We start from the raw sequence: 15,052 nt of genomic DNA on the forward strand, positions 1-15,052 counted from the left end.
CACTGAGAAGAATTAAATATCTATGAGAAACACATTTCATTGGAACATAAATGACTCAGCTCTTCTGTGGACCAATGCACCTGCAGCTTGACCTCAAATGTTTGGAGCTTTAAAAACTCATGAATCACAATAATAAATAATTAAATATCTGACTAAAATGCTATCGCTGCAGCTACACAGTGATGGTCCGGCAGTATGGATTACACTATATGGATGATTAACATCACATTAACACCACACTGGTGTAAATAAAGTTAGCTGTAGCTAGCAGAAAAGGTTAGCGCTCTGTGTGTTCGCCACCAGTGCTTCTTTTTATAGCTTTTGATTATTCATGAAACAATATTGATCTTTTCTGATAACCTTTTATAAAAATGTGCTAGCTGAAGGCAACATCTAACAGGACACTGTATTTAAGTACAAAATCAGGTTTAAAGACTAACGACCATTTTCTTTTCAGTACCAAATAAAGCAGCACTGCATTCCAGTTGGTCACAAAACCCTGTGCTGTGGTCTGTGAGAATTCACACGATCCCCACTGTTTGAAACTGTAAACAATAAGCTTTCAGGTCGCAGGTAAGAAAACAAACATGGGAGCTCAGATTATGGAAGCATGACACTCCCAAAATCCAAACAGAAACTTCAGACACGCTGCGCTGTCGGGGTGGAGGTGCAGCCTCGCAGGGGGAACCAAGAGAAATATGTTCTTTATCTCATGACAGAGTGTAGTTGAGACGGGTGGGAGGGCGAACATGATCCGTGAGACCAAACAAGAGAGATTAGAATCCAAACATTGATATTGTTGTATGGACGTTTGTGTTTTTTGCTCACTTCAGTATCCAATATACAGTATTAGTACACTGTAGTGCTTTCTGAGGCACATAAATTCTCTGACTGACAAACATGACTTCATTTATTTCCACTTTTTTGATCATATTAATGTCAAGGAGGGGTTTTTGTGCAGCTCAAGGTGTTTCAGTGGCACTTTCAGCCGCCCAAGCTCTCTGAGAAGACGAAGACAAAGTCTTTATGAACCCGTTGACAGTTTATGGGACATGGGTGGAAACCTCAGGAAAGGCAATTCAAAGAGAGATCCTCTCTCCTCAGATGACTGTGTGTGTGTGTGTGTGTGTGTTTCAGTTGTTTCAATCTGGGCCTTACTGTCCAAGTGTTAAAACAAATCTTATCCCTCAAACAGCCCTCTTCAAAGAGCTTCTCGTCAAGCTGAGCCAGATAGAAAACTGTGGGTTTCTCCTTCTCTTTCTGGTGGGAGGTTTTTTCTCCTGCTGCAAGCAAAGACGTTCAATCTGCAGCAGCCCTTCATTTTTTTCAGGGCAGATGAAATCTTGCTGGTCTCGGCTCTGCTGTCCCCCAGCTGGGTTCGATGGGAGGCCTGGGATCTCTCCTCAGAGGAGCTTCCTCCATCTTGCTTGATGTCTTCTCCAGCTTCTCAGCTTGAACCCTCTCAAACGCAAGATCTGCCTCCAACTTTTTTGCTTTTGAGCGAGCCTCAAACTCTGCTGTGTCTTTGTCAAAGAGCTGCACATTCAGGCATCGAGCGACCATCTCAAGGTTGTATTCAGCCGCTGTGCCGGCTGCTTTTTCCACACTATAACTCCATTGCCTCTATATTTTATTTAGAAGAGCCTCGTTCTCTCTCCCTTCATCTGCTCCAGTTTGACTTGAAGGTCCTTGTTGGTGGTAGTTTGCTGATCAAGCTCCCCCTGAGTCTTCTGCGGCACCACGCAGATTGTTCTTAGATTTAATTTAAGGTGTAAGAGTCAACATGTTTGATGTGATTCTCCTCAAGCTTGGCTTTCAGACAACCTGTCCTACTCTGGATCAGTTCTTTCTCTCCGCTTGTTGTTCACTTTTTGTTCACTGGAGCTGATCAAGCAAAAATTCTACCCTCCGATGTACTTTGGATGAGTCTCACCTCGCAGTCCTTCAGCTTACTTTTGCTAAAGTAATTCTTCTTCTTTTTGTGTTCTCTTATTATGTGTCTTTCGTTTGTCACAGAGGAAGTTCTGTCTCAAAAATCTGTGTGGAAATTTGCAGCAAACACTCAGATGTTGCACGTCAACTGGCAGGGTTCATAAGGAAAGGTCTGAACCCAGGATCCTCTTCAAAAACAGTCCTAAAATGATCCATGACGTTGCATAATCGCTGTTTGGGCATCAAATCAAGACGTCCCATCATGGTTCAAAACCAGAAGTTGTCAGATGTCAGTGTCAACTCATAAATCTGTGGGGGTCACTAATACATTACCAGCAACCTTTATTTTAATGTTATCACTGTAATTTATATTAATTAGATAAATAAACATGTGTTCCAAAAGAACTATGCACCAGATTAGCTCATGAATGACAGTATGGTATGGTATGGTATGGTATGGTATGGTATGGTCAATGGTGAGCCTGTTTGATCTAATGCTGAGTATGAAGTTCACATTGTTATCACAAACTCCTTTTACGCTCACCGCCCCGGCTCTTCCTGGAGCATGTCTGACGTCTTCCCCAATGGCGGCTTGTCATGGTCTGTGGCACCGGAGCTCCACCTCTTCACAGCATGTTAAGGAAGAGAAAACAGACACAAAAATATGGTTTAATGCCAAATAATGACAAAATGCTTAATTAATAATAATAATTAATCTAATTTTTTTTTGTTTTGGTAATCAGACCCATTTTTTTTAAATAATTCCATCTAATTCATTCAACTGGTTAATTTGCAGGACATTGGAGACACAATATGTTAAAATAATTAAATGAATAATGAAGGCAAACATCCACTGAAGAGAATCTTTCAAAACGACTGCTAATGGAGCATTAGCCTGCAAGCTAACGTTAGCCAAACTGATGGAAACATTTCACCCTGAAAGTTAACTAGAGCTGTGGCATGAGCACTAAAAACTTCTGTGGCATTTAGTGTCAACATTGGATTTCTGTTCTTAAATCTCACAAGATGATTACATTTATGCACCTACACAACCACAACACCATTCCTTCGACTACCATCATGAGTCTTGAGCACGAGATGAGGCTATGTGAGTCCTCAGGAGATATTATGGTTGTATAGTGTGTTTGGATCAAAGACCAGTTGGATAAACACGTTTGACATGAAGATAAATGTACATGTAGATGTACATGAATGCAGAGGTGGACAGTAAGGAAGTACATTTACTTCAGTATACATTTTTTGGAGACTTCTGACATTTACTACACTACATTTAAAAGACAAATATGGTGCTTTTGATTTCACTTTTTCTATGAAGGTTCCTGTTACCCGTTACTCTGAAGTGTAGCTTTGAAGTCAGCGGATGATTTTTCTTTTCTCGTCTAAAAAGCGCTGTCACCTCCTCCTACGCTCAAAGTGCTTGCTGCATTTTTTTCTGACCGGTGTCACCACCTGTAATACATCCATGATACATCTCTAAACTATTTTTATATTGCACATGTGAAACTCTTACAAGAGGTGAGAGGGAAGCGAGATGACTCACTCCTACTTCTAAAAAAATTATCACTTCATCCAAATTGCATAGCCCACAGTACACTTTACTATCGACCCACATACTTACATATAATAATACACAAACATTAAGATGAATGATATCAACAATGGCTGCCCTTTTGTCAACCCTGTTGTGTTTATATATGCATGTCTACAGGCTTTGAAACAGATTCTACAAGCTTTATTCTGCAGAATCTACAAGCACGTCTGTGTTCAATAGGTTCTTTCACAATCATTAGGTTCTGTAGATGCAATAATACAACTATGCAATGACATTAAAAAAGAAAATGTACTTTGGAATACTTGTGTATTTTCATAAGTACTCCCCTGATTTAACTCTTTTACTTGTATTGGAGTCACATTTGACCTGAAGTATAAATACTTTGACTCAAATAAAGTCATCTATGATGACAGAGGAGAAGATTTCACTAAAGGAAATGACAAAAGACATAAAAGTATTCTGAGGCTCTGATAGGGAGTGACATGCAGAGTAAAGTTCAGTGTGAGCAGACTAATCCCTCTCCGTCGTCTCTGCCTCTAGAGGTCGCTATGCACCAAAAATCTCCTTCACACACTAAGAGAGGAGCAGCACTGTACTCTCACATCACCACATCGCCTCTCACGTCGTAATTTTTCGTCTCTGCTGGCAGGTGTTTAACTTTACAGCCTGTGTTCCTGATTTAAAGCTGAATTTACACCACGCAGGGCCGCGTGACTGATGAGACCACCGAAGGAAGAGCCTCTTTCCACACCTTGATGTTTACCTTTCCTGTCAGCTTGTTTCCACAAAGGCAGCGAAGACCCCGACTGTTTGGGTCACAGGGTCTGCAGCTGGGGAGGGCTGCATTCTCACCTCAACACCTCCCTCTGGGGTGGGCGTGAAGGAGTGAGGAGACATCCAGCAGCTGTATCCATAGACACCCTCCACCTGTCTCATGATTACATCAACACACAAATCTCTGCTGCAACAAGTCGTTCACTCTATTATTGAGCTCACTTTTCATAAGTGTTTTTAACTCCAAGCTAGAAAGAGGAATTGACGATGACTTCTAATAATCTTTCTGTTTTTGTTTTCTGGCGAGGGACTACAGCTACAAATGAACATTCTTGCTAACTCTGGCATGTTTAACCTCTTGTATTATTATGCTGATGTAAATGCTCTGTCCCTAATAAATAAAACAATAAATTAGAATGTATTGTATCATACAAACTCCCTCTACAGAATAGGTTTTCCCTAGCTGTAACAGGATTGTAGATGCATAAGTGTTTATCTGATCATTTTAAAGCTGCACTGGTAACTATTTTTACATCAACAGTGGATCACAAGACTACTTGAATGTGAAAGGTGTGGCACGAAGTGACAAACTGACTGCAGAAACACTACTCCGAATGAATGCTTGTGTTTGTTTTAAATCTGCTGGATGTGACGTAACGATGACGGTTTTCGCACATGAATTTATAAATATTTCCAATATCAACGAAAGACTAGAAAAAAGAAAAGTGATGTTTGTATTCTTCTTGTTTCGCACCACTTGAATGATAGAAACATCCTTGATATAATAATAATGTATAATAATGTCCAGTCCAACCAACTGGGTGTTCTCACATACAGCTCGTCCGGGTAATGACGTCAGTTCAGGGTTGCATGTGTGAAAACGGCTCTAGATAACAGATTACTGTGACTTGAATTAGTAATAACAAGTAATGGTAAACTAGGAAGGGGTAAGTAACACTGTGTGTGTCAGCATGTTAACAAACTTTAAAGGTCAAAGCCTGATGCAGTGATTCATTTTGGTAGGAATCCCACATTTTGCCTTCGTGAACAAGCAAAATTTAATTTGGTTTGGTTTGTTCTGCCAGGTTTAAAGTGCTCGTATATACACTCTCTGCAAAAACACATTTTGGCAGTTACTTAGGAAATATGTGGACAGTTTGAAGTACTGTAAAAGGCAACTGTATGATCAGTCTAAAATATCCTATATGGGGTTGTGTTGCCCCCAAAGTTTCCCTTGATCTCATCTCCTTCTCTGCATCCATACTGCTGCCGTATTCTCAACAGAAAGAGTGAAACAGAATATCAAAGCAAAACATTTACCCTCCCATACATAAAGGGTTTTTTCCTGTGCTCGACCAGGTATGTCTTGCTGCTCCTGAAACAAAAGGCTGAATGCAACGCATCGTCGGTCAGCAAACAATGGGTCAGGATGGAGAAACAGAGGAGGTGAGAGGAGGAGGGCAAGCATTCAGGACACAAGCAGTGGGAGGTTTGTGGAGGATAAAAGTTGGTTTGGGGGGCTGGGCCGAGTCATCAGAGTCCCCGGGGTGCTGTGGAGGCGCTCCGCTGTCCCCCGCTTTCCACAATGCAGAGCACACACCAGGAATAATCAGGCTGATGCCGCCTGTCCTGACAATTGGAGGGTTGTTACCCAATCACAACTGATAATCTCAACCAATTGTTGTTTGTGTGAGGTATTTTAAACTGAGGAAAGTAAAAGTACAATTACCTCCCTGAATTAAGCTAATAAGCAGCCTGGTGACGCTCAGATAATGTTCAGTCCAAACACATTCCCCCTGCAGGCTTTCTCCCAGTTATCTCCCATCAAATATGTCCACTTCCTCCACTCTATTCAAAATGAGTCACCTATTAACAGTACATTGTTTGCAGCAATGACCCCTTTAACCCATCACTGCCCTGACAGATATGTGGTTTAATCTAACAACTGATCTTTGAAATGCAAATTTAAACAACCCCCTCACATGCAAAAAGTCCTGCCGGTGCACTCGCACCAAAGCAAACGTCCACTCCCTCTTCAGCTGCAGCCAGCAGGAGAGGTGGGCCCCACATTTTGGATATTATGTTGACTTCGCTAACAAGATTTATTTCACTGTTTTGCCCCGAGGCTGTTGAACAAGTTATAGGGAGCAAAGGTGTGACCCTCACTACTGCTAACATTGGCCTCTTATTGGATATCTGATATGATGGAAGTTGCTTCTGGATCAGAGCTAAAAAAAAAAAAAAACAGGCTTAAAAACCTGCAGAAACATTTGATTTATTGAAATTTAGTTAGTTCATGCTGGATTTAATTGTTTTTTTCCTTGCAAAGGTAGTGATGTAGTTTGTCTGAGCCTAAAGCTGAATTAGAGACGCTGCTGCCTTAATTTAACCGTCATTTATTCACTGCAGTTATGCTTCAATTAACTTGTGTGAATTAAAATCAGTTCATTACTTATAGAATCTAATCTAATCTTATAACGTCTAGGTTTATGACCTTCTCTTTGTAGTGCTGAGGTCAAACAGGCTACCATTTTTAAAATATTTGTGGAATTTCTCTCAGGAATGTACTTATGGAGACAATTCTCATATATTCAGTGACTTTCTTGTCCCCCCACAACATGTTAGCAGCAAAAGACACAGCAGTAAAACAACCAAACTTAAGCTAATGTTAGCCAATGGCTTTTAAGAATAAAATATCTTAATGGAGTCTGGTGGATCTCTCTGCTCACTACTGCATCTGATATGAAGATGGTCCTCTTAAACAAACAGTGGGAGCACTATTGTAAGATGTCTATTTATAAGGCTCAGCTGCTGATGCTGCCTCTGCTCTCTTGTTAATTTTAACACAGCACTAACAATGTCAGGTCACAGGACATTTTAGCATCCGCTGTCCTTCACGCTGCACACAAATAGAATGAAGCACATGAAAATGCATTCTCTCATTAAAAGGTTATATCTTGTCCTTCTAATCACACTTTCATGCTAATTTATTTTTTCGTAATTGTTTAACAAAGTAAATAAATAAATGTATAATGTGTGTCTGCCTATGATAAGACTGTTTAAATAAAGGATTAAATTGCTAATATAGGCTAAGGAGCTGCTAACATTAAAAGAATTCAGTCTAGAGTTTTAGTTTCCCAGTTTTAAAGGCTGTTGGAATTAAAATTAAAATGTCACATGACTGACCTTTGGCTTTTGCTCTGTGTGTTCGGTGTTCTGTTGATGTACATGGAGTTTCATTTCTATAAACTAAATATGCTGATGCATCCCTCCATCCACCCCCACTGCGTTCCCTCCAACTGTTTGAACAGCTGGGCTTTCTTTATCACTGCTGCGGACCCACCGCTGACTCTTCCTGGTGGGACGGGTAAATGAGGGGAATATGTGAAGGTGGGGGGTCCCGGGGTTGGAGGGGGCCTGCTGTGACTGCTGCCTTGTTTGGCAGAACACAGCCAGAGTCAAGAGAGAAGTGCACACCATCACCGGCAGACCTCCACTTCTGCAGGAGTCCTGTTAAAGAAGCACTAAGTCTTCAGGAGTTTGAGAACCACGATGCTAATAGAGCAGAAATTCCTGAGGTACAATGGGTAAAAATGGAAAAATGCATAACAAAGAAAATCCTAATGATCCTTCAACTGGAGGATCTTGCTGAAGTGTCCTTGAGTGAGACGAAGAATCATTGTTGACTCAAGTGGGCCACTGAAGGATCCAGGGGGGACCTCAGCATTTAACTACCGTAGATAACTGTGTTTGTTGATTTACTTTGTGATAAGAGCAACAATCAGGTGGTTTGAATTGGTTTGTTACTAAATATGAGACTATTGTGTGCATTAGTTGTGGTTAGGTTGTATTATTCACTGCGACAGAGGGCATTGCAGTCTTCACTGACATCAGAAACCTGTAGACGAAAACACAACCTGACAAGTCACAGTTCTTGGAGTCCTCGTGTGATATCTCTGTAGCCCCCCACAACCTATGATGTAGCTATGGCAGCTAACCCCCTAATGTATAGCTATAAATCAAACTTAAGCTGTCAGTGTGCTTCAAAGTGTTGTCAGATCTAACGGCGTCAAAAACTACTTCTTCCTGAAGTCACAAAGCTCTTAAAACGCACTCCCACTTTCCATAGCGATCGGCCAGGTGTGAGAAAGAACCAACATTTTGAACTTCTCTCTCAACCTGTCTTTCTTTATTCCTGAGAAAACTACGTCTGCTGTCACTTTCATGTGTACAACACCGTGCAGGTGCCAGTGCAACACCATGAAAGTCTTCTTACGCGTTTCATCTCGCCCTGTCTATAATGATGCCCATTCAGAACAGATATAATCACTTCAGATCAGTTCAGACGTCATTTTAAAGGATAACTGGTATTTTTAAACCATGCCCCTTCTTGTTACACATCTTATATTTGAAATGGATGGGAGGGACAAAAACGTTTGGACTTGAATCCAATAAATCACCTCAGAGAAAAAGCTACATTGGCTGCAATGTAATTCTTTATGTCCATTAAAAGAGCTTGATTTTGCTACTGACAGGTTCGGATTGTTATTCAAAGTGTCTGACATCAAAACAGAGAGGATCCCTACAGAGAAACACCTGTAAGATCCTTTTTTGTTTAAACAGAAACAGTTGCTGCATCACACTAGTCAAACCCACCAGACTCCATTGACAAAAACATTAATTTTACTTCGCAGAACACAGGAGGGGCTGTTCTACTGTTGCCTCGATCAGTCTGTTTGTTTGTGCTGTTATGTGTTACACAAATATTGTGTAACACATAACTTAAGGCTTAATAGACCTTTAATCGACCAAAGTCACACAATAACTCAACAACTTAAACTGATCGAGAGAGTGGTAGAAAGGCAACTTTTGTCAATGGAGTCTGGTGGCTTTGAACCAAGTGTCTCTGTAGGGGTCGTTTCTCTACTGCTGCTAGTTTTTGTACCCACCTGTCATTTCTAATCTGTAAAAATTAGACTCAGGTTTAAAAATACAGAAGTTATCCTTTAAACTAAGTCCTTCATATTAAGTATAGTCTACCTTTAAGCGTGTCCGGTTCTAATTTTCACTCCAATGACACACTCACTCACTCCCTTTAGTAAAGATGAAGCACATTTAGATTCTGACTGTCAACATCTCTGAAAAACCAGCTGTCTTAAACTTTTTGACGTATTATAAAATGTCCAGTCAAGTGAAGTTTGCACCATTTCCTGGTCGTCTACTGCTGGGCCTGTTTTAGTACATCTATCCATGTGTAAATGAAACACGAGAAGCAAATGTCAGGGAGGGGAAAGTGCAAAAGGTTGATTGGGAAGCTAAATTGGATATTGAACTGACTTGTCTGCATTTCGGTCAGTGTGCCTGAGAGTTATTATTGGATAAAAAAAAACCCTGCCAGTCTACTAAGAGCTAACAAATACAGGAAAATTGGGTTACAAATGAGTTGCAATTTCACCCCAGGGTGAAAGATAATTACAATCAATACTAACTCCCGGCAAAAAGTCCTATATACTCTGACCTTGAGCTCAAGGTGATTGCATTCATGCTGCGTTTGCTGTTGTTTTTCGCAGTTAGATAACCGATATTGATATCAGTAATGATTTCCATATTAGGAGTGAAATTTCCCTTTGCAATAGTGTCAAGCGCAAATAGTTTCGGATTAGGAACCTGCTCCAAGGAAAAGACGAAAAGTGGGTTTCTTCTGATTGGTTTACTTGCCATATGTGTGTGTGTGTGTGTGTGTGTGTGTGTGTGTGTGTGTTTTAGGGGGAGTGAAATTATGGGGTGAAAGGATGCATGTTGACAAATCATATGGCCATCAGTCTGGGCCACCACACTCCATGCCAAAGTCAGTCGTCCCATTAATTATAAGAGGCAGGCATCCCAACCGAGCTGCACACACTGCCTCATTTATCCCCGCTGACCAGTTCACACAGCAGACATTTTGTTTCGGGCTCTGAGACTTGTAATTGGCGGCGGACACACAACGCAGACCTTAACACGGGCCACTTTGGAGCCTCTCAGCCACCCGTCAACATCAACCTCACACAGGCTTAGCCTTGACAACACATACACTGTTCTGACGTTTAAATGCCCCTGTGTTCGACATGAATATGGCTCGACATCTGGAATGAGCTTTAATGCAGCACGGTCCAAAGATCCTCTCCACCTCAGACATGATGCAGATGTGCTTAAAGTAACAACCTGAAATGTTTTCATGCAAGTAAACAACTGACTGCTGCGGTGTAATACCCAACCTTTTACAGTTTATGAAAGCTAATCAGTGTCCCATAACATATCAGTATCAACACTTTTCTTCTGCAAAAGGAAAAAGCTGCACTTAAAGTGCTTGAGGCCAGCCCGCCTTACTGCAAACTGGACATACAAAGATTCGCAATAAAGGATTTATCTAACAAGTTCTGAAGGTTTGTTGGGTTAACTGGGCCATATTGACATGCTTTGGGTTTGACATGACTGCTATGTACAAAAATCTTTGGCATTGGTCCACTAGATCGTCTCCGCCAGCTGCAGAGAAAAGGAAGCAATCAGGCTGTTATGGCTGTAGTAATCCTTTGGGCCTAATTGAAGTATGTCCACTAAAAGTGCTTGTTTTTGCCACTGACAGGCTCAAATTATTACTCAGATTCTCAGACAACATAACAGAGTGGATCCCTACAGAGACACACCTGTGGAATCCATTTTGTTAAACCAGAAACAGCTTGTACAGAGTTATTCAACCACACCAGCCTCCATTGGCAGAAACAGTCATTTTACTATGCAGAACACAGGAGTTGCTGATCTATCGCTGCCTTTATTGGTTAGTTTATTTGTGTTCTTGTGTGTTACACAAATATTGTGTTGAATCCATGTCAAACGCTTTAAAACACCAAAGTCACACAATAACACAAACAAACTACCTGATGGAGACAGTGGTAGAGCAGCAAAATTACTGCTTTTGTCAATGGAGTCTGGCGGATTTGAACCAAGCGTTAAAACAGCTATGTTTGGTTAAACAAAAAGAATCGTGCAGGTCTCTCTCCATAGGGATCCTCTCTCTACTGTTGTAAGACACTTCAAATACCAATCTGAGCCTGTCAGTGGCATATTGTAACATACTTTGATCAAGTGCAATTACTCCTAAGGAGTTGTAGCTTGTTTGCTGCCTGCAGAGGTGATCTACTAAACCAGTTCCAAATCTTTTTGTACCTACTAGAGGACCTCTGTTGTGTTATATGTGTCTGTCTCTGGATTAATAGCCAGAGACTAAAAACAGCTGCCTGAGGAGGCTGAGGTGGATGAGAGCCTAGAGACTGAACCAAAACGCTAAAGCTGTGGGACGTAAAACCAAAAGAATGAACTGAAAGATGCTAAAATGCTGCATAAAAAAGGGTAATTGTAAAGTCGGTGATCATTTTTTTGTGGGTTTCTTACTACATGTGACTTCTTTTGTACTAACACAGTTAGAAAAGAGTGCAACCTACAGAAACTAAAGGTTTATGAGCAGAAAACCAAGCAGAGGTCACAACTTAATTCAGCATGCATGAAGGAATAACTATCCCAGAAGTTAAAAATTATAGTTTTAATCTGATGAATAAGACGTTTTCTATTCTGCCTTTTACACCGATATCCACTGAAAGCACATATGCACACACAGACATACCTTCCCTGCCACGCCGCACCTTTACTGTATGTTGTTTCTGGCAGAGAGCGATACCTGGAGCTAGGCATGCTGGGTAGGCATTTTTCAGCACCGTTACTATTCTGAGTATAATGTCTGGCGGCCAGCCACGCACAGCATTAGTAGCTCAGCAAGCTCACCGCCAACATCTGTATGTGCTTCACACAGACTGCGCAGGTTCTGGCACCGCCACTCGACTGGTGGACCGACTCACAGCTCCACATACCTCTGAACTATCCTCCAAACTGTCTGACAGTGTGTGGGGGGGCAGTGAGGGGTATGGGAGGTGTTTCACAGCCAGAATAACATCTATCATGCAGGCGCCGCTGTGACCAAACAAATCAGCGGTGGCTAGAAAATATGATTTCACCAGGAGAGGAATGTGAGAGCTGAGGCTCGCTGCAAGCCTGCTGCACACTGTGAACGCTGTGCAGACAGAGACAGAGGGCATGATGGGATCAGAGCTGTCGGTTGTGGGGACGAGTCTAAGGGCCGACACCTGGTAAAAGCTGATGTAAGCGGCCCTTTAGAAGCTGGGATGGGGGGTGGGGGAGCTGAAATTCTTAGTTATGCCCTTTAATGAGACATTTGAGTTTGTCCAAAACTTTCTGGGTATTGATGAAAGGTAATTAAGAAATTGTGCGGAGAGTGAAACTATCTCATACCTGATTTTTTGGTAGATTTTCTCCTTGAGCTCTACATTAAACGACTTGTCAAGCTCGAGGGAGGTGTTGTTGCTGTCTGGTGTTGGTTTCCAGCGTGAGGCCTCAGCAGAGGAGGCCATGAGGAAGCAATCAGCCCATCGATGAGTGGGCCTGTTGGGATGGTGTGATCCCCCCTCCCCTCCCCTCCCAAAGTCCTGCAAGGAGTCTTCAGGGATCTAATCAATCACTACGAGCGGCCAAAATACTCCAACATGACATTCCTGCCCCAGATTCCTGCGACGTTTGTGTTTTTGTTTGTTTTTTCCCTGCTGAGAAGTCAGCACGCAGAGACCCTGGAAAAACATCAGATTCCTCCCGGAGAGGAAAGTTATTATCTGTGGTGTTGATCAGCTGAGTCTAGTGGGACATTTTCTCCACGGTTAGTTATTCAGCTGCAGACGAGAAGTTAATTTCATTATGTTTCCACCAGTTTATAGCAGATGAGCCAAGTGGGTGTTCAGGCCTCATGTTAAACTGAATCTTTTGGTCAAATTGGATTAAAGTGCTCCTCACACAGACACGTTTATATTGATGGTGTAACAAACTATAACAGTGGAGATAAACATGAAATCACCGTGATGTACATCCCAGAATCAATACTATGTTCAACAGCCAGTTTCTTTCTGGTACAATCCAATGTATTGACAACTTCTAATTAAAAATGACGGGATACGTGCAAATGGAGCAGCGGGAAAAATGTTGCATCCAATTTGTGGTTGGGACTGAAATAAACAATGTCAAATAAAGAAAAGGAGGAAAACAACTGATCAAATTATCTAATTAAATGTTGGAACATCCTTTTCAAAGACTAATGCACATGAGGCATCTTCTCTTTGGAGGAATGAGCCTCATTTTCTCAGTGGTTTTATGTTTTTTTTCCTCCTGTAACTGCCCCATTGGCTCATTTTTGAATACAAAGGCTTTGGCTGTCTGACCGATGAACGAGTCTCACACCTTTCAGCAGCTGTTACAGCGGCAATAAACCATTCACAAAACAACTTTCAAACACAATAGAAGGGCTTATCACCAATCAGAGCTAAACGCAGCCTCATACCAAAACAATGTAGTCCAATGATGTGTATTTACTCAAAGGGATGCCTGCTACTGATGGATGGAGCATTAATGCATTGTTGCCTGTTAGTTTATTGTGATCAGAATGATTGGAAAAATACCAAAATAATGAATAAAGACTACAATAAATGTTGAATTGCTACATCCGGCAACTTACTAATGTAAAGATGTAGAAATGTGCCAAAGAGATTATATGAAAATATCATAATGTAAACTACAGATGCCAGATTAGAGTAAAGGTAAAAATGGAGTAAATGTTAATAAATGTTTACATTTATTTAGTAACCAGCCAGGTTCAAGTGTTTCATAGCTAACTCAGCTAACTAATATAAAAAGGTAATGTTAATTTATGTGACAAAAACAACAGAAAACTTTAAAAAACATGCGAATACGTTATCCTAAATGACCACATAGTACCATCAGATAGATAGATAGATGGATAGATGGATAGATGGATAGATGGATAGATGGATAGATGGATAGATGGATAGATAACTTTTTGTTTAGTTACCGTCAAGCTCAGTCTGACTCTCACCTGCATGTCAGCAGATTAATGAGCTGGTGTCCTTGCTGAGAAGAGGAAGTGCCAGCGGACAGTGAAAGTGTGACCTTGGTCATCAGGAAACTGTTGAACACTTCGCCTGAGGGGAACCTGACACATCTGCCCCGGCATGAATACCCCATGAAGGGCCCTTTAATGTGGAAATAATAAAAGAGCACACACCTTTTAAATTGCAAATGAGAAAATATCAGCCGGCTTTCAAGTGCAGAATGCCAATTAAAGCATCTGTTAGTGACTTTACCTTTAAAGTGGATGAGGTTGTTTTGTGTCCTACAACAAAGTGAAATTCAGTCTTTTGTTTAATTTGCACTTTTCATGAATTATATGCACGCTGATTTGAGGTGTGAGGACAAAATCCCTCCCTCCAAAATCCTGTTATTTCACTTTAACATTATGCTGCAGCTGGATGATAAAACAGAAGTGGGTCAACAAACATACATAAAAAAAAGTTACCTTATTTTACTTATGTAAACCAACAAGACAGCTACAGGAAATCTGTACTGCAGAAAGTATGACAGAAAATGAGTTGGTAGCTACAGAGCTAATTGATTAACCCTTTAAAATGCCAAACATGCAATGGTACCAGCTTCTAATGTGAATAATGTTGGTTTTCTTCAGCCTCTTTGTTAATAGGCCAGTAAATATGCTCGTTTGAGCTCTGGAAAGTTTTCACCATCATCAGATGTTTCATAGCACCAACAATGAATCAAGAAAATAATCTGCAGATTCATTGATCAGGAAAATAACTGCACTAATTG

This window comes from Pempheris klunzingeri, chromosome 22 (assembly GCF_042242105.1).
Source record: "Pempheris klunzingeri isolate RE-2024b chromosome 22, fPemKlu1.hap1, whole genome shotgun sequence".
NCBI classification, from domain to species: domain Eukaryota; kingdom Metazoa; phylum Chordata; class Actinopteri; order Acropomatiformes; family Pempheridae; genus Pempheris; species Pempheris klunzingeri.